This window comes from Bubalus kerabau, chromosome 14, assembly GCF_029407905.1.
Source record: "Bubalus kerabau isolate K-KA32 ecotype Philippines breed swamp buffalo chromosome 14, PCC_UOA_SB_1v2, whole genome shotgun sequence".
Classification (NCBI taxonomy): Eukaryota; Metazoa; Chordata; class Mammalia; order Artiodactyla; family Bovidae; genus Bubalus; species Bubalus kerabau.
Window position 1 is genome coordinate 72351731 of NC_073637.1, and position 18672 is coordinate 72370402.

The 18672-nt window shown below is 41.3% G+C and overlaps 1 long non-coding RNA gene across 1 annotated transcript; it reads right to left on the bottom strand.

The window, feature by feature from the left end:
- Positions 1–535: 535 nt before the first annotated feature.
- Positions 536–11499, bottom strand: LOC129626432 (uncharacterized). The gene is made up of 3 exons (XR_008701952.1): positions 11465–11499; positions 11100–11235; positions 536–872 (listed from the first exon to the last, which is right to left on the bottom strand). It is a non-coding gene; the product is annotated as an uncharacterized LOC129626432 (long non-coding RNA).
- Positions 11500–18672: the final 7173 nt, after the last annotated feature.

The following is an 18672-nucleotide window of genomic DNA, read 5'->3' on the forward strand; positions in this document are numbered from 1 at the left end:
AGTTAGGGAAAGTCAGGGTGTGCGTGTGTGTGTGTGTAACTAAAGTGTTCTCATTTTAAAGTTTACTAATAGAACATGTCAAAATAAAAAAAAAGGAATAATGTAATAAACTCCCATGTGGCATCATTGCCCAATTGCCTTGGTACTTAGCTTGTGCCTAGTCTTGTTTCATTTCTGCTGCCCTGTACCACACTACCTTCCCTTACAACCAGAATGGATTCTTGCAAAGCACATCTAAGACAGCAAATCACTTCATCCATAACTCTATACATATCGCTAAATAAGAACCCTTAAAGAACTGAAACCACATAACCATTTTCACACCCCAAAATGGAATTTACCTATTTATAGAACTTTTTTAAAAAAAAAGAATTGGTTTGGGGAATTCCCTGGCAGTCCGGTGTTAGGACTCTGAACTCTCACTGACCTGGGTTCGGTCACTGGTTGGGGAGCTAAAATCTCCCATGCTGCATGAAAAAACAAAACCACAACAGAGACTTGGTCCATGCCTTCTTTCAATTTTCTTTTAATCTATAACTGTTTAATCTTTTTTCCTTTTCAATTTATACATGGAAGAAACAGAGTCCTCTGTCCTGGAGTATTTCTATTTTGCAACTCCGAGTGTCATTTCATCTGTAACTTGTTCCTCTCACCAGCATTTCCTGTAGACTAATTCTTTAGACCTACAGTCTAGAATGGAAAGTTTGATCTGCTGTTTCTATTGTATCTATTAGATACAATAGATCTGCTGTAACTATTGATAGATACAATTTTCTATCAAGAAATCTTCATAAGCCTACTTCTTTCAGGGGCAATGGTGCGACATGCTGTCTGTTTGTTGTAGTTCATCATTTTGATAGATTCATTTTTCACTAGGGGTTGCAAAATGATAATAGTCTAATTATATCATTCCTTCATTTATTTGGTGGAAGTCTTCTATAAAGAGGAAGTTTCCCTTAAAACTCTGTGGTTACCCCAAGGTACAGTTTGCACAGTAAGGGCAGGTTAAGTCCTTTATTCTTATCTATCAGGAAACGAAGATCATGGCATCCGGTCCCATCACTTCATGGGAAATAGATGGGGAAACAGTGGAAACAGTGTCAGACTTTATTTTGGGGGGCTCCAAAATCACTGCAGATGGTGACTGCAGCCATGAAATTAAAAGACGCTTACTCCTTGGAAGGAAAGTTATGACCAACCTAGATAGCATATTGAAAAGCAGAGACATTACTTTGCCAATAAAGGTTCGTCTAGTCAAGACTATGGTTTTTCCTGTGGTCATGTATGGATGTGAGAGTTGGACTGTGAAGAAGGCTGAGCACCGAAGAATTGATGCTTTTGAACTGTGGTGTTGGAGAAGACTCTTGAGAGTCCCTTGGACTGCAAGGAGATCCAACCAGTCCATTCTGAAGGAGATCAGCCCTGGGATTTCTTTGGAAGGAATGATGCTGAAGCTGAAACTCCAGTACTTTGGGTACCTCTTGTGAAGAGTTGACTCATTGGAAAAGACTCTGATGCTGGGAGGGATTGGGGGCAGGAGGAGAAGGGGACGACAGAGGATGAGATGGCCGGATGGCATCACTGACTCGATGGACGTGAGTCTCAGTAAACTCCGGGAGTTGGTGTTGGACAGGGAGGCCTGGTGTGCTGCGATTCATGGGGTTGCAAAGAGTCAGACACGACTGAGCGACTGATCTGATCTGATCTGATTCATAATGATAACTTGGTTCTTAGTCATCCTCCAAGGGTGATCAATGAGTTTTTGTTGTTGAGTATAATTATAGCCTCATGGATTTAAACATGTTTGATGTCTTTTAGTTCATTTCAGTCATTTTTTGCCTCTGAGAGCCTCTTTCTGTTTGCTGAATTCTTTGAATACAACTCCAGTGGGTTTTGATAACTTCTTCGCTGTCCATTATGACAAATGTTCTAGGTACATTTTGTACATTTCCTGCTCCAGACCAAGAGTCAGCAATTTCTTCAAGGAGACTTAGCTCTTTTTGTGAGAAATGATGTTTAAAGATCACAAGCTGGCTTTAGGGCTGCTCATTGCTTATGAGCTGGTCATTGTTTCTAGGCTGTTTCAGTGGACAGAATGATAAAAATTATTTAGGAGAAAATACATCATGAGTTCCTGCTAAAATTTTGAATTTGGACTTAGTATTGTAGGACTGCTATTTAACTTCTTTGATTTTGTATTTGTATATTTTTGCTCTTCTGCCTAAAATCTTGACTCCAAGCAGTATTAATATAATTACTTTGGCTTTACTATCTGTGTTTCAGAATGATGATATTAATATCATTGCTAGCAGAATGATTTCTGAAAACAGTTTAAGATTTTTAAGGTGATTTTTGTCCTTAGGATCTAACCCACCATGGTTCACAGTGATATTGCTGTTTTTAAATCGTTTGAATTGTTTCCTTTCAGGCTATGCTTCTCATTCAATACATAATGAATTTTGTTTGTTTCATTTGCTTTCCATTTAAGAGTAGCTTTCTTTTAATTTTGACCTAAAGTTGTTTTGTAGTTATGTAAAGAATTTGCATGGTTCTAATGTCAAATCTATACAGTCAGTTATATTCAGAGCAGTTCTAGCTTCTGTTCTTATTCTCTCCACTTTGATCTCTAGCTTCCCCTATGATAACTATTAAACAAATGTGCTTTATCCTTCTATTTTCTAAAGTATAAGTAAATGTATATCTGTATGTGTTTATATATGTGCATAATTATATATATATGTATATAAATTAATATATGAATTAGTATCTTCCCCTTCTTCAGTATTAGATAAATGCTTCAGTTCAGTTCAGTTCAGTCACTCAGTTGTGTCCAACTCTTTGCGACCCCATGGACTGCAGCAGACCAGGCTTCCCTGTCCATCACCAGCTCCCAGAGCTTGCTCAAATTCATGTCCAATGAGTCGGTAATGCCATCCAACCATCTCATCCTCTGTTGTCCCCTTCTCCTCCTGCCTTCAATATTTCCTAGCATCAGGGTCTTTATCAGGTGGCCAAAGTACTGGAGTTTCAGCTTCAGCATCAGTCCTTCCAATAAGTACTCAGGACTGATTTCCTTTAGGATGGACTGGTTGGATCTCCTTGCAGTCCAAGGGACTCTCAAGAATCTTCTCCAACAAGAATCTCCAACACCACAGCTCAACAGCATTGATTCTTCGGTGCTCAGCTTTCTTTATGGTCCAACTCTCACATCCATACATGACTACTGGAAAAACAATGGCTTTGACTAGATGGACCTTTGTTGGAAAAGTAATGTCTCTGCTTTTTAATATGCTGTCTAGGTTGGTTATAGCTTTCCTTCCAAGGAGCAAGTGTCTTTTAATTTCAGGGCTGCAGTCACCATCTGCAGTGATTTTGGAGCCCCCCAAAATAAAGTTTCTCACTGTTTCCATCGTTTCCCCATCTATTTACCATGAAGTGATGGGACCGGGTGCCATGATTTTAGTTTTCTGAATGTTGAGTTTTAAGCCAGATTTTTCACTCTCCTCTTTCACTTTCATCAAGAGGCTTTTTAGTTCGTCTTCACTTTCTGTCATAAGGGTGGTGTCATCTGCATATCTGAGTTTATTGATATTTCTCCTGGCAATCTTGATTCCAGCTTGTGCTTCATCCAGCCTAGCATTTAACATGGTGTACTCTGCATATAAGTTAAATAAGCAAGGTGACAATACACAGCCTTGACATACTCCTTTCCTGATTTGGAACCAGTCCATTGTTCCATGTCTGGTTCCAACTGCTGCTTCTTGACCTGCATACAGATACCTCAGGAGGCAGGAAAGGTGGTCTGGTATTCTCATCTCTTTAGAATTTCCCAGTTTGTTGTGATTCACACAGTCAAAGGCTTTGGCATAGTCAATAAAGCAGAAGTACATGTTTTCCTGGAACTCTCTTGCTTTTTATATGATCCAACAGATGTCAACAATTTGATCTCTGGTTCCTCTGCCTTTTCTAAATCCAGCTTGAACATCTGGAAGTTCACAGTTTATGTACTGTTGAAACCTCCCTTGGAGAATTTTGAGCATTACTTTGCTACCATGTGAGATGAGTGCAATTGTGTGGTAGTTTGAACATTCTTTGAGATTGCCTTTCTTTGGGATTGGAATGAAAACTGACCTTTTCCAGTCCTGTGGCCACTGCTGAGTTTTCCAAATTTGCTAGCATATTGAGTGCAGCACTTTCACAGCATCATCTTTTAGGACTTGAAATAGCTCAGCTGGAATTCCATCACCTCCCCTAGCTTTGTTGCTAGTGATGCTTCCTAAGGCCCACTTGACTTCTGACTCCAGGATGTCTGGCCCTAGATGAGTGATGGTAGCATACTATTAAATATATACACTTTCTTTTGGTTTTCAGTTCAGTTCAGTTCAGTTCAGTCGCTCAGTTTTGTCCAACTCTGCGACCCCATGAATTGCAGCATGCCAGGCCTCCCTGTCCATCACCAACTCCAGGAGTTCATTCAAACTCATGTTCATCCAGTCGGTGATGCCATCCAGCCATCTCATCCTCTGTTGTCGCCTTCTCCTCCTGCCCCCAATCCCTCCTAGCATCAGAGTCTTTTCCAATGAGTCAACTCTTCGCATGAGGTGGCCAAAGTATTGGAGTTTCAGCTTTAGCATCATTCCTTCCAAAGAACACCCAGGACTGTTCTCCTTTAGAATGGACTGGTTGGATTCCTTGCAGTCCAAGGGACTCTCAAAAGTCTTCTCCAACACCGCAGTTCAAAGCATCAATTCTTCGGCACTCATCTTTCTTCACAGTCCTTGTTTTATTTTAAACTTTTTATTTTGTATTGAGGTATAGCCAATTAACAAGCAATGTTGTGATAGTTTCAGGTGTACTGTGAAGGGACTCAGCCATACATATAGATATATCCCTTCTTCCCCAAACTCCCCTCCCATCCAGGTTGCCACATGACATTGAGCAGAATTCCATGTGCTCTACAGTAGGTCCTTGTTGATTAACCATTTTAAATATAGCAGTGTTCTGGGTAGCAGCAGCCAAGCAAAGACTCAGCTGCTTGGTTAGAGCCTGAAAGTCAATTCCTCTCAGTTGCTGAATTTTCAACTCATGAATTTCTGTGGTCCAGAGAGCAAAAGTTCCTCAAAATTGTCTACCACAAATAAGCAATGTTAAGAGTAACTTGCATGGTGCCTCTTCAGACCCTAGCATAAGCAGTTTTGGAAAAAGCCTCCAAGAGCCCAACCAGCTCAAAAGTAGAAGAGCTGCTGTTCATTGGATGCCAGTCAGGTAGAGAGAAAAGCTGATGTAATTTTATGAATTGAGAAGCTTGGCCTATAGTCCAGGTGATGCAGGATCATTTGACTTCTAGTAGAGTTGACCATAGCCTTGACTAGACGGACCTTTGTTGGCCAAGTAATGTGTCTGCTTTTCAATATGCTATCTAGGTTGGACGTAACTTTCCTTCCAAGGAGTAAACGTCTTTTAATTTCATGGCTGCAGTCACCATCTGCAGTGATTTTGGGGCCCAAAAAGTCAAGGCTATGGTTTTTCCTGTGGTCATGTATGGATGTGAGAGTTGGACTGTGAAGAAGGCTGAGCGCCGAAGAATTGATGCTTTTGAACTGTGGTGTTGGAGAAGACTCTTAAGAGTCCCTTGGACTGCAAGGAGATTCAACCAGTCCATTCTGAAGGAGATCAGCCCTGGGATTTCTTTGGAAGGAATGATGCTAAAGCTGAAACTCCAGTACTTTGGCCACCTCATGTGAAGAGTTGACTCATTGGAAAAGACTCTGATGCTGGGAGGGATAGGGGGCAGGAGGAGAAGAGGATGACAGAGGATGAGATGGCTGGATGGCATCACCAACTCAATGAACATGAGTTTGAGTGAACTCTGGGAGTTGGTGATGGACAGGGAGGCCTGGCATGCTGCGATTCATGGGGTTGCAAAGAGTCAGACACGACTGAGCGATTGAACTGAACTGAACTGAACTGAGAGTTGACCAGAAGTCTGCTTCTAGGAAAGACCAGTATTTCTTTTTTCCTTAGAAGTCAGTTTGAATGCTCTAGGGTGAGGGATTAGGTCATGTGTTTCAAGGGAAGCACAGATGGAACAAAGCTGGACATGAGGTGTTAACTGCTAAAGCTGGAAGTTGGTACATGTGTTCATTACATTAATCTCTCTACTTCTGTTTATGTTTAAATTTTTCCACTGCAAAATGTTACAATAAGAGAATTCAAGTTGCACACACACACACAGGCACACAGCCTAACTGAAGCATTTGGTATCCAACCATAGACTACAGATACTCCTGTGGGCCTTCTACATCAATCCTTGAATCAAATTAATCACCAGCAGAAAGATGATCCTAGGTGGATCTCATTAATTTAAATTCCAGCGGAAAAGCCTTTTTACTAAGTTAAGTTTTCATGTTATATGCTTTGCTTTTATCAATGGTGGATGTAAGAGATACCCTTATAGAGAATGTACATCTTTTATACAGTCAATGCAAAAAGATATTACATTGTTGGATGTACACTCTAGAATTGAGGTTTAATCTGACTCAGGTATATTTTCCCAGGAATAATCCTGTATAAATGGTATTGCATACTTCTACCAGAAGGCATCTAGTGACCAGTTTGCCAACATGTGATGGGACAGTCTAGTCTTTACCTAGACTCATTATTTCACTAGGCATTTGCAAAATGATAACATTTAGATTATATCATCATCACTTCATTTGTTTGCTGGAAGACATCTATAAGAGAAACTTTTTCTTATCACCCTAGAGTTCCTCTCCTCATGGAATGGCTGGCATGCTTTAAGCCTGGAAGATGCTAAGAGTGGTTACCACCTTCCTCAACCTCAGCAGAACCTTAGTAAACTTCTGAAATGGAGAGGATGGCATTTGGACAGAGCAGTCTGGATGAACTCATATAAATATGTCCTGGAGGGAATATAGAAGTAGATGAATAAACAGGGCTGGTTTAACACTGCCTACTTCAACATTAGTGAGTTTGCCCAAAGTAACAATTTTGGCTTTGATGTAAGTTCTCTAGAACTTTTTTTAAACTATGTGAAACAGTTAGTTGTATACTAAGGCCTCTTCTGTTTGGTTGAGCCACTTAAGTCCAAGTAATAGGAGAAAGGATGTGGTCCTGGTGTCCAGGGTAGAAGCTGTGACTAGGACACCTCTATAAATCAGGAGCAGTGTTCACAATGACAAAGATCCTGAGTTATCTGAATCCAAATCTTAGCTCTGTAACCACCAATTATGTGTCTATGAACAAGGTATTTGACTTCCTTGAGGCTCAGTTTCTGTAATTGGGGTTGGAGACTGTGATCTACCTTTCAGTCTTGCGTACACTAGAGATAAGATAAGCCAAGCACTTTGCCCAGCATCTGGCACAGAATAGATACTTGCTAAATAGGCCTCATCATCATTTAGAAGTAATTTAGAAAAAGGCAAACAACATGTGATACCACTTATATGTGGAATCTAAAATATGACACAAATGAACTCATCTAGGAAAGAGAAGCAAACTCACAGACACAGACAATAGTCTTGTGGTTGCCAAGGGGGAGGTGGGGTGGGAGAGGGATGGACTGAACATTTGGTGGTTGGGGGGGCAGGGAGAAGGAGAAGGCGTAAGTAAGCAAATAAATGGAAGAAAGACAAAGGAACTGCTTAATGATCAGACTAAATAGTCAAGTCGGAATTGGGGACCATCCCTAAATTCAGGGCTGAACACATTGGGTGGCAAAACAGCTCCTGGAGCAATCACATGGGCTACATTTGAAAACTGTGCAAGGTCCCTACTGGGGAGAGTTGTATGTCCACCAAATCCAAAGACGCTGCTGCAGGGTTATAAAGTCAGGGCAACTCTCTAGTCAGCTACCAATAGAAATCAGAGTTCTCACTGCACTTTCAGAAGCCATTTGGTGAGGAATATGTCCAAATGGTGTCCGCTGAGATGCTAATGACTTATTTCAAGCTTTCTCACTGATGTTTGCTGTATTTTAGCTTTTAAAATAGAAACTTATATGAGAATTTGAACTTAGCTTTCTGTGGCTTCCTTTGTATTTGGTTTGCTTATCAACGACACCAATTTTAGTTTCCTAGCAGCCTTTGCAATACCACGAGATTAGGTTGATTAAGCCTTCTAGGCTTGTGGTCAGTTCAGTTCAGTTCAGTTGCTCAGTCGTGTTTGACTCTTTGCGACCCCATGAATTGCAGCATGCCAGGCCTCCCTGTCCATCACCAACTCCTGGAACTTACTCAAACTCATGTCCATTGAGTTGGTGATGCCATCCAGCCATCTCATCCTCTGTCGTCCCTTTCTCCTCCTGCCCCCTATCCCTCCCAGCATCAGAGTCTTTTCCAATGAGTCAACTCTTCGAATGAGGTGGCCAAAGTATTGGAGTTTCAGCTTCAGCATCAGTCCTTTCAATGAACAACCAGGACTGATCTCCTTTAGAATGGACGGGTTGAATCTCCTTGCAGTCCAAGGGACTCTCAAGAGTCTTCTCCAACACCAGGCTTGTGGTAGATGAGGCTAATTGCTGTTGGTTCCTGGTCTGAGTGAGGTTGGGAGGCAAATGGCAAAACACTCTCAAGGCAGGTAGAGTAGGGTTGAAAGGCTCCTTAGAAAAGTAATTAATGGAAGATGTTGGAATCTCCTCTTTCTACCTTCAGTATATTCTTACATATCTTGGTACCATTTTTAAGCAGAGTTCAGAGCTCCCTACAAACACCCCTATTGCACCTTAGTGTTTTTAACCCCTTAATGGTGCCACTGCTGTTATGAGCACAGAGTAGGCGGTTCAGTTATGGAAGGTCTAGTCTAAGATTTCCCAATCTTTGTTGGTGATAAATATAGGAGTCAAGAATAGCATTGGAATTGGGATTCAGATCCTAATTTGCCAGTCCCCAAAAGCTGTGGTCTTAAACACTCTGACTCAAAGAAGAGTGTGCATATGTTAGTCTCTCAGTCGTGTCTGACTCTTTGTGACCCCATGGACTCCCCACGGGCTCCTCTGTCCATAGAATTTTCCAGGCAAGAATACTGGAGTGGGTTGCCATTTCCTTCTCCACAAAGAATAATAGACTAATAGTTTATTAGGGAGCTGACTAAAAATGGGGAGAAATAAGTTCTCATTGCCCGTGTCAGGCTCAGGAAATGTGTCCTTGACCCTGAGAGCCCTGGGACTGGCTCTGTGGTAATTCTCCCTCCAGTCTTTTCCTCGTGATCAACAAAGAAAAAGACCAAAGGGTCCTCTATTCCAAAGACAGAAAATTAATTTCAAAGTCCAAAGTGAAACTCACTCAGACTTTTTGCAACCTCAGGGACTATACAGTCCCTAGAATTCTCCAGGCCAGAATACTGGAGTGTGCAGCCTTTCCCTTCTCCAGGGGATCTTCCCAACCCAGGGATCGAACCCAGGTCTCCTGCATTGCAGATGGATTCTTTACCAGCTGAGCTACCAGGGAAGCCCAAGTCCAAGTCAAAGTCCAAGGCCCCTGTTAAATTCCAGAAGGAAAGTCAGCACATTGGCACTGTTGTACTGGGAGCCATGTGATACCCCAGTAATGGAGAGGATGTTCAGTTATTGGGGGAAGGGGCTTCCCAGGTGGCTCATCGATAAAGAACCCACCTGCCAAGCAGGAGATGGTGGTTGGATCCCTGGGTCAGGAAGATCCCCTGGAGAAGGAAGTGGCAACCCATTCTGTACTCTTGCATGGAAAAGCCCATGGACAGAGGAGCCTAGCCTGCTGCCGTCCAGGAGGTTGCAAAAGAATCAGACAAGACTGAGTGACTAAACAACGAACAATATGTAAAAAACCCAGGAAGTCAGGGATAATTGATTGACTGCTGGGGCAAAGTGCACCTGGCCGCGTGTCTAATTCTTTGAACAATATTGGCTTCTGGGCTGGGCTGGTCTGAGCTGAACTCCAGTAAAGCTAACCACTTCCTCATTAGCTCTGAGACAGGGTGACCTTCTTCCAGACCAGCTGAGAGAGAGACTGGATCCAAGTTGGCCAGGTGATGCTCTCCCTCCACGCCGAGAAAGGTCAGGGGGATGTCTAAGAGGATACCAGCTGGGGAGGAGATCTGGGTGGAACGTGCTCTAGGGGGTAAAGTAGTTGGTGTTATCTGGGAATGGAAATGACACCAGGGCAGGTTTCGAGGCCAGGGCAGGATTCCCAGGGAAGGAGCTCTCAGAAAAGGTGGGGCGAAGGGACAGCTGGTGGGAATGATGTCGGGGTGGGAGTGTGGATGTTTGGGCTGTGGTTCTGTGAGCTGATGTGTCTAAGCTGCCTCTGATTCTGGTACCTGGTGGATAAGTAGAGCCGCACAGGAAAGGCACCCTGCAGCCTATTAAAGGCTCTCAGCCCTGGGTAACTATGAAGTGCTCTGATATATATATATATATATATTTTTTTTTTTTTAATTCACACCTGGATTCAAGCCTTGGTGAGTCTATTTTTATCTTCTTTTTTTCTCGGTTTCTTTATTTGCAAAGTAATACAAATAATGACCTCACAGCATTGTTGTGAGGGTAATACGCTGAGACCAGTTAGGAAAGTGCCTGACAAAGGGCAGGCCTTGGATCGGTGAGTCTCAAGCTCAGCTGAGCCTTTGGTACCAAGGAGAACATAGAGATGGCTGTTGTCAGATCATCAAACGCCAATCCAATTAGAATCACTTTGCTTCTGTGCAGCCAGGGTTAAGAAGTACTAAAAATTAATTGTTTTCGGAAAGCTCAGAGGATAGAAAGAGTGGTGGTTTTTGGTTAACTTTTAGTCAAGTCCTGTGTTGTTAACTGATTAGTTTTCTTTTGTATAAAGTGGTAACTTGGAGAAGGTACAGCCACCTCTGGCTTGTAAATCAATCCTATTGGATATAGTGCTTGTTCTAGGCAATCCCCTTTGCTTCTCATGCTTAGCAGCAGAACTGGGAAGATATGGGAGTAAAACAGTCTCTTTGGAGCCTTGCCTCTGGGACTCACCGGACAAGATCATGGGGTTTAAAATAGGGGCACAGTTTGAGTGAGACTCCAATAGTTTAATCAAAGACGGTCTGGGGCCTCCCCCATGCTTTGTGAGGGGACCTGGCATTACCTGAGCACTCATTGGTGATCCTCAAGAATCTTTCCCCAGTGGCTTCCCTCTTTCCTCCTCCTTCAGGCTTCTCCTGAAGAACAGCAAAGTGGATCTCAGGCGTGAGATTTCATTCCTGGGTTTTCTCATGTAGCAACTGGAAAATTTCAGGCTTAAGAAGACAGAGCTTTTCCAGAAATTCTCCTGCATTATTATTGTGTGCGTACGTGACCCTAGGCTTAATATTACCCTGAGCCGGAAGACCAAAGGAAGAAAAAAATTTCTCTTTTTTTTCCGAGTTACTAGATTTGGTCATGTCGAAAGAAAGTAGACTTCCCTTTTTGGGGGGCAGTGAATTCAAAGAGTTTCTCTAGTGCTGAACTGACCTGAAGCGCTAGGAGGGAGACGGAAAGGCCTGTGGTCACCTGGTCCTCTTTTCCTTCCTTCTTTGCTCAGGGCAGAGAACTTTCAAGAATGGAAATGTTCTTATATACGCTTTTGAAAGTAAAACACAGAAGATGAGATCAAATAATAAGTAAAATAAGCAAAACAAATACATTTAGGTGAGACTAACATGATTAAAATCCCTCAAATCATCTATGATAATAGAACACAATGAATTTGTTCTGAAGTTCTTTGTTTGAGGTAACTGGAAATGTTTAAACCTATGTCTTGTATTTCATATCAGGGTGAGTTTGGCTGCAGGAATTACCTCTTCCTTTTTTTGGTAACAGCTTTACTGAGATAAAAATTAATGTACATAAAAGTTACCAATTTAAAGTACAGAACTCAATAGTTGTTTTTAGTATATTTACAGAATCGTGCAACCATCACTGCAATGAATTTTAGAACATTTTCATCACTACGAAAAGAAACCCCATATCCTTTAACATAAACTTCTAACCCCATCGACCCACTGCCTGACCTCAGGCAACCCTGAATCTACTTTCTAGCTCTATGAACTTGCCTGTTCTGGGCATTTCACATGAATGGAGTCATACAGTGTTTGGCCTTTTTTATCTGGCTACTTTTACTTCATCTATGTTGTAGCATATGCCAGCTCTCCATTGCTTTTTGTGGCTAAAGAATACCCTATTACCTGGATACACCACATTTTGTTTATCCGTTTGTTGGTTGAGTGGACATTTCGTTGTTTTCACTTTTAGTTATTATGCATAATGCTGCCGTGACCACTCATGCACCGATTTTTATGTGGACATATGTCATTTTTTTCTTAGATACATACCTAAGAATGACATTGCTAGGTCAGATGGTTTAAGTTTTTGAGGAAATTTCCAGATTTTTTTTTTCCAAAGTGACTTTATCATTTACATTCCCACTGAGTATACAAAGATTCTGATTTCTCTATATACTCTCCAATACTTGCTATTATATGTCCTTTTTGTTATAGTTATCTTAATGAGTATAAAGTAGTACCTTACTATGGATTTGATTTACATCATGCTTATGCCTAATGATGTTGACCATCTTTTCATGTGTTTGTTAGCTATTTGAATACCTTCTTTAATAATATCTGTTCTTATCCTTTGTCTATTTCTGATGGATTTTAATCTAGTTATTTTTGAATTCTAAGAGTTTTTTTTAAATGTGTTCTAGCTACAGCTCCCTCCTCAGATATGTGGTTTACTCTCATCCTGTGGGTGGCCTTTCCACTGTAAAAAAATAAAATTATTTTTATTTATTTGCTGCACTGGGTCTATGTTGCAGCATGTGGAATCTGATTATAGTTGCAGCATGCAAACTCTTAGTTGTGGAATGTGGGGTCTGATTCCCTGACCAGGGATTGAACTTGGGCCCCCTGCACTGGGAGTGGGAAGCCTTAGCCACTGGACCACCAGAGAAGTCCCCCACTTTTAATAGTGTTCTTTGAAGCACAAATTCTTAACTTTGATGAAGTCCAATTTGTTTTTCTATTGTTGTTTGTGCTTTTGCTGTTATGTCTAAGAAACCATTGCCAAATCCAAAGACATTCAGATTTACCACTGTTTTCTTCTGAGAGTTTTATAGAGTCCCTAATTTCAGGTCTTTAATCCACTCTGAGTTCATTTTTCTGGATGGTATGATATAGGAGTTTTGACTTCATTCCTTTGCATGTGGGTATGCAGTTATTTCATCACCATGTGTTGAAAATACTATTTTTCTCCAGGAAATACTTCTTAAGGACAACATTTTCAGAGGCGATTCCAATGTTTTGTTTTCCCATGAGAAACTCATAAGTAGAGAAGGCAATCCAGAGTTCACTGAGCCCTCGTGTCCAAGTCACAGAGTCCTTCCTAGGCAAGGTGGGTGATTCCCAGGCGTATTCACTGCCAGCCTCCTATTTGTACGCATGACAGGAATTACCAATCAATCTCAGCACCCTGGCTAAGGCTTGGTGACTACCAAGGCTAACATGAAGGGGTAGTGTTCCAAGAGGCTCAGTTTGGGAGAGAGTGAAATGGTGAGGTTAATTTCGGATATGTTGAGTTTGTAGTGCATTTGGGACATATAAAGGGAGCTTTGGCAATAATTGGTTGGTGTAAAAAGACTGAAACCCAAGCCAGGGGAGGGATCTATGCTGAGAGACCTGAGACTTTGCTGTACAGATGGGAACAGATCCAACCTTCTAGAATGAGTGATAAGGCGAGATAACCCGGCATTGACCCAAGGAGTCTGGTGAGGCTACAAATGGAACTGCCAGAGACTGGCTCGAGAAGTAGAAAAGAAATCAGAACAATATTCGCAAATAAACTAAGGATAAAGGGCAGTTCAGGGAAGGCTATTGATAGTGTCACATGTTGTGAGAGATCTGGTAAAGTGCAGCGTTTCTGATTATCAAACGGGGTTGTTATCGCCTTTGGGAGTGCAGCTTCCATGGGATACTGGAGGTGGAAATAAGATGCAATAGTCTGAGCATTGAACTGGATGTGAGAGAAGACCAATGCTGGTGAAATCTGGTAAGAGATACAGAGATCAGACTCAGAAAAGCAACAAGATTATTGTAATTTCTTGGAATTAAGAAAAAAATTTGAGGTCAAATGAAATGTTCAGTAGACTGTGAAAAAAATGTCTGAGGCAAGATAAGCATCTTTGTGTTTGCCAGATTCAGTCTACATGGACGACATCAACTCAACCTCAGTGTTGTCTGAGACAGGTCCTGCAGAAATGGTGGGGGAAAATTATTATCAAGGACAGACCTTGTTAAAGAATATTTACTCGCAGATAGAGCACAGAATCACTAAGCTGTGTTTCTCAGAAAAGGGTCCATGTGATTACTTGCATCAGGAATCCAGAGGGGTTTAAAAAAATATTGATCCCTGGGATGCATCCGTGACCTCCTGAGTCAGGATCTCATCATAGGAGGCCCAGTTTTAATAAACTGCCCATAGTTAGAAAGTTCTAGAAAGCATTTGTCCAATCTATGTCTGATGTGGATACTTACTAACCATTCCAGTCATAGGGTTCTCCAGAAGTTTCCTGATAGGGGTAACTGGAGCCAGATTAAGGACCTAGTGCCTATTAGGACCAACTGCCTACTAGGCAATTGTCAGAAGTAACCCTCTATAGATGGAGTTAAAATATTCCTGAAATAAACAAATGCAAACCGGATCCACTTCTGTCAAAATTGAAAACAGGGAAAAAACTTTTCGTTAGCTTCAAACTGTCTTTTTTGAATATTTTTAGGATGAGCACAAGTCATAGCTAAGATTTTGAAACTTCATTATGTATGGTTCAGTGTTTTTTACTTGGCGTTAGTGTTTTGTTTTAATATCTAAGTCTTAAATCACTTAGTAATTCCTTAGAGTGTTCTGGTCTGGGAAATTGCCTGAAACAATAACGTGAAAAACAATAAAAAGCCCAAACTCAAGGACAAGAATAAGGACAATGTGAGAGTGGGGGCTATGTTGCTTACATTTATCAGAAAATGGACACTGCCTTGGCTGGTGAAAGGAATTAGAGAAAATTCTGCTTTGGTCTAAAACATTCACCAGCAGAAAATTAGTTTCAAGTCATTCCACTAAATAAATGTGGAATAAAAGATGTAAAACATAGCCTTGAGAGGATCCAAAATCATTCACGTATCTGGGTTCCCATTAGCCTTGGTTGGGCCTGCATGCAATCCTGACTATTTGGAGTTATTGAATTAAATAACTCAAAAGAGTTTTATTCTAAAAAGTATTTACTGAGAATTTCCTAGTGGGCTAGCACTCCCACTGCTGAGGGCCCAGGTTCAATCCTTGGTCTGGGAACTAAGATCCTGCAAACTGCATGGCTTGGTCAAAAAACAAATAAATAAAATAATAAGAATTTATTCAGTGCTAATGGAAGACAGTTTCTGCCACCAGTAACATGAGTAAGACAGATATTAAGTAATTAAAAGTATTATTATGTATATGTATTATATAACTCCTATTAGATGAGGCTCTATGTTGATAGATGCATGATAAAATGTTCTTAAAATACATGATATGTAGTGCAAATAAAGTCCAAGTTAAAGTGCAAGTGAATGAAAAATGGAAAAACTTAGCATTCATAAATTTATTTTGAGCTTTAAATAATAAGAATATTAGAAATGTAACATTCTTTGAAATTTAAGAACCATTTCAAATTTTCATCAAGCTTTTTTTTTTAATTTAAATTTATTTATTTCAATGGAGGCTAATTACTTTTCATCAAACTTTTGTCTGGGAGGCTATCCAAACTTTATTCCTTGCTAACTAGCTAAGTAGCACAGTCCATAGATCAAACACTGCTTATGTATTTTCTATGGCTAATGTTGGAGGAATGGTTGCTGCTGCTGCTGCTGCTATGTCAAAAAAACACTATTAATATTAATTGTTAATATGTTCTAATACCATGAAGCTGTTAGTCAGAAGTATTTATCCTAACTTTTCCAATTGTTCACTTGTTTCCATCATATAAACAATTTATATCTACTTTTCTCTGATAAAAGGAATTAGTAATCTTTATCAACAACCTAGATAGCATATTCAAAAGCAGACATTACTTTGCCAACAAAGATTCAACTAGTCAAGGCTATGGTTTTTCCTGTGGTCATGTATGGATGTGAGAGTTGGACTGTGAAGAAGGCTGAGCACCGAAGAATTGATGCTTTTGAACTGTGATGTTGGAGAAGACTCTTGAGAGTCCCTTGGACTGCAAGGAGATCCAACCAGTCCATTCTGAAGGAGATCAGCCCTGGGATTTCTTTGGAAGGAATGATGCTTAAGCTGAAACTCCAGTACTTTGGCCACCTGATGCGAAGAGTTGACTCATTGGAAAAGACTCTGATGCTGGGAGGGATTGGGAGCAGGAGGAGAAGGGGACAACAGAGGATGAGATGGCTGGATGGCATCACTGACTCGATGGACGTGAGTCTGGGTGAACTCCGGGAGTTGGTGATGGACAGGGAGGCCTGGCATGCTGCGATTCATGGGGTCTCGAAGAGTCGGACATGACTGAGTGACTGATCTGATCTGATCTGATCGATTAAAATTTCCTTATTATTACTGTCAGTGTTAAACTATTGAACTGGAAATGCCTCATTTTTACGTAAGAATGGGTTCCTAAAATGCAAAGGTGTTCACCCTGAAACACAGGGCAGAATTTAATCTAGAATTATAAATCCAGATAACTTTAATCTAGAATTGTAAACCCAGATAATTTTATAACTTATAAATTTAATGTATGAATAGTGAACACACAGCTCTGAAAACTATGCTAACCTATTATCATGGAGAGCACAAGAGAAGCCTTTATAATACAGAGATGTAATTACCTGTTAATTTCTCTGATGGGTGGTTTTGGCCTTTTTAGAATTTAATCAATCTGACTTGAGAAGCTGCTGCTGCTACTGTTGCTGCTAAGTCGCTTCAGTCGTGTCCGACTCTGTGCGACCCCATAGACGGCAGCCCACCAGGCTCCCCCGTCTCTGGGATTCTCCAGGCAAGAACACTGGAGTGGGTTGCCATTTCCTTCTCTAATGCATGCAAGTGAAAAGTGAAAGTGAAGTCACTCAGTCGTGTCCGACTCTCAGCCTACCAGGTTCCTCCATCCATGGGATTTTCCAGGCAAGAGTACTGGAGTGGGGTGCCATTACCTTCTCCGGACTTGAGAAGCTAGGAACCTAGAACATAAAATATATAAAGGGAAGCCCACTTTAGGAACCTGGCTATCTCCTGTCAGGAACTGGGTCACACAAATGGATTTCTTCCTAAATGGAACCAGAAGAAAAACAAATTGGCAAATTCAACAGCTGTGGTGGTGAATAGGTTAGGCTTTGAATCAGACAGACCAAGGCTGGAGTCCTGATTCTATAATTTTGATCATTGCTAAGAATCAGTGATTAAAAGTGGTACATATATACACATTCTTTTGAAGAAAAGCTTATAGATTTAAACGTACTTTTTGCATACATTATTAAAAAGTACCACAAGTTTCTGAAGAAGAAGCAAAGTCTGAGCAACACCTTGAAATTTTTGTCATTGATTCAGGAAGTAAAACATACAAGTGAAAGTTCTTTGATCTTGTGGAACAAGGTCATTTGATTTGGTTCACAGGAGGGCAGAGGTGTTAAGAGTGTGAGAGTTGCTTAGCCTCACTGACCTCATTTTTCTAAATGTAGCTATGTTGTGAAACAAAGGAAGAAGGATCCATGCTGGGCCTGCTGGTCCACCGAGCATGCTGACTGCTGACCCACAACCAGGTGATTTCACTTCAGGGTCCCCAAGACAAGTGAGGCTTAGTCTTCTCAAGGGGATCGAGAAGGAAGAAGCCCATCTAGACAGTGGGCTGTGCTCTTGTGCTTTGACTGTACTAGATGCACACTAGAGACAGATGGAGAACGCAATGCAGCTCAGGAGAGGCCCAGAAATGAGTATCAGAATGACAATCACATTTGACATAAAAGCGACCTTGATTCACATCTTTAGTGTAGGTTTCCAGAGTGACTGAGGGGTGGGAATGAGGAATCCGTCAAAAAGAGCCCTTGACTTTAGAAAAGGCCATAGGCTTTTATTGTTTAATCGGAAACCTCATTTTGAGTGGAAAAAGTGGTAACTTGTTCTTAGTAAGTCCAATCTCAGAGAGTGAGAAAAAGGACTTGATTTGTGTTTTGGGGGAAGGCTACTGCTGGCTGTTTCATGCAGACTTTGAAGAGGACCCTTGGGCTTCAGAAGCAGGTGCTGTCAGATTGCACCCTGGGTTGCACCGTCTGAATCATTTCCCCCGTCTCTTGTGCCTGGTTATCAGTGAACTGAGTCACTGCTCAGACATGACATCCTGTACTGGTCTGTGTTTAAGACGGAATCTACACAAATATCTGTTAATTATTCTTCTGTGCCAAGTGGTGGGAAAGAGGACTTCCTCTCTGGCTCACTGGGTAAAGAATCTACCTACAATGCAGGAGACACAGGAGGTGCGAGTTCAATCCTTGAGTCAGGAAGATCCCCTGGAGAAGGAAATGGAAACCCCCTCCAGTCTTCTTGCCTGGGAAATCCCATGGACAGAGGAGCCTGGGGGGCTACAGTCCACGGAGTCGCCAAGAGTTGAAAACGACTGAGCGACTAAGCGCACAAGGGTTGGGAGAGCAAAA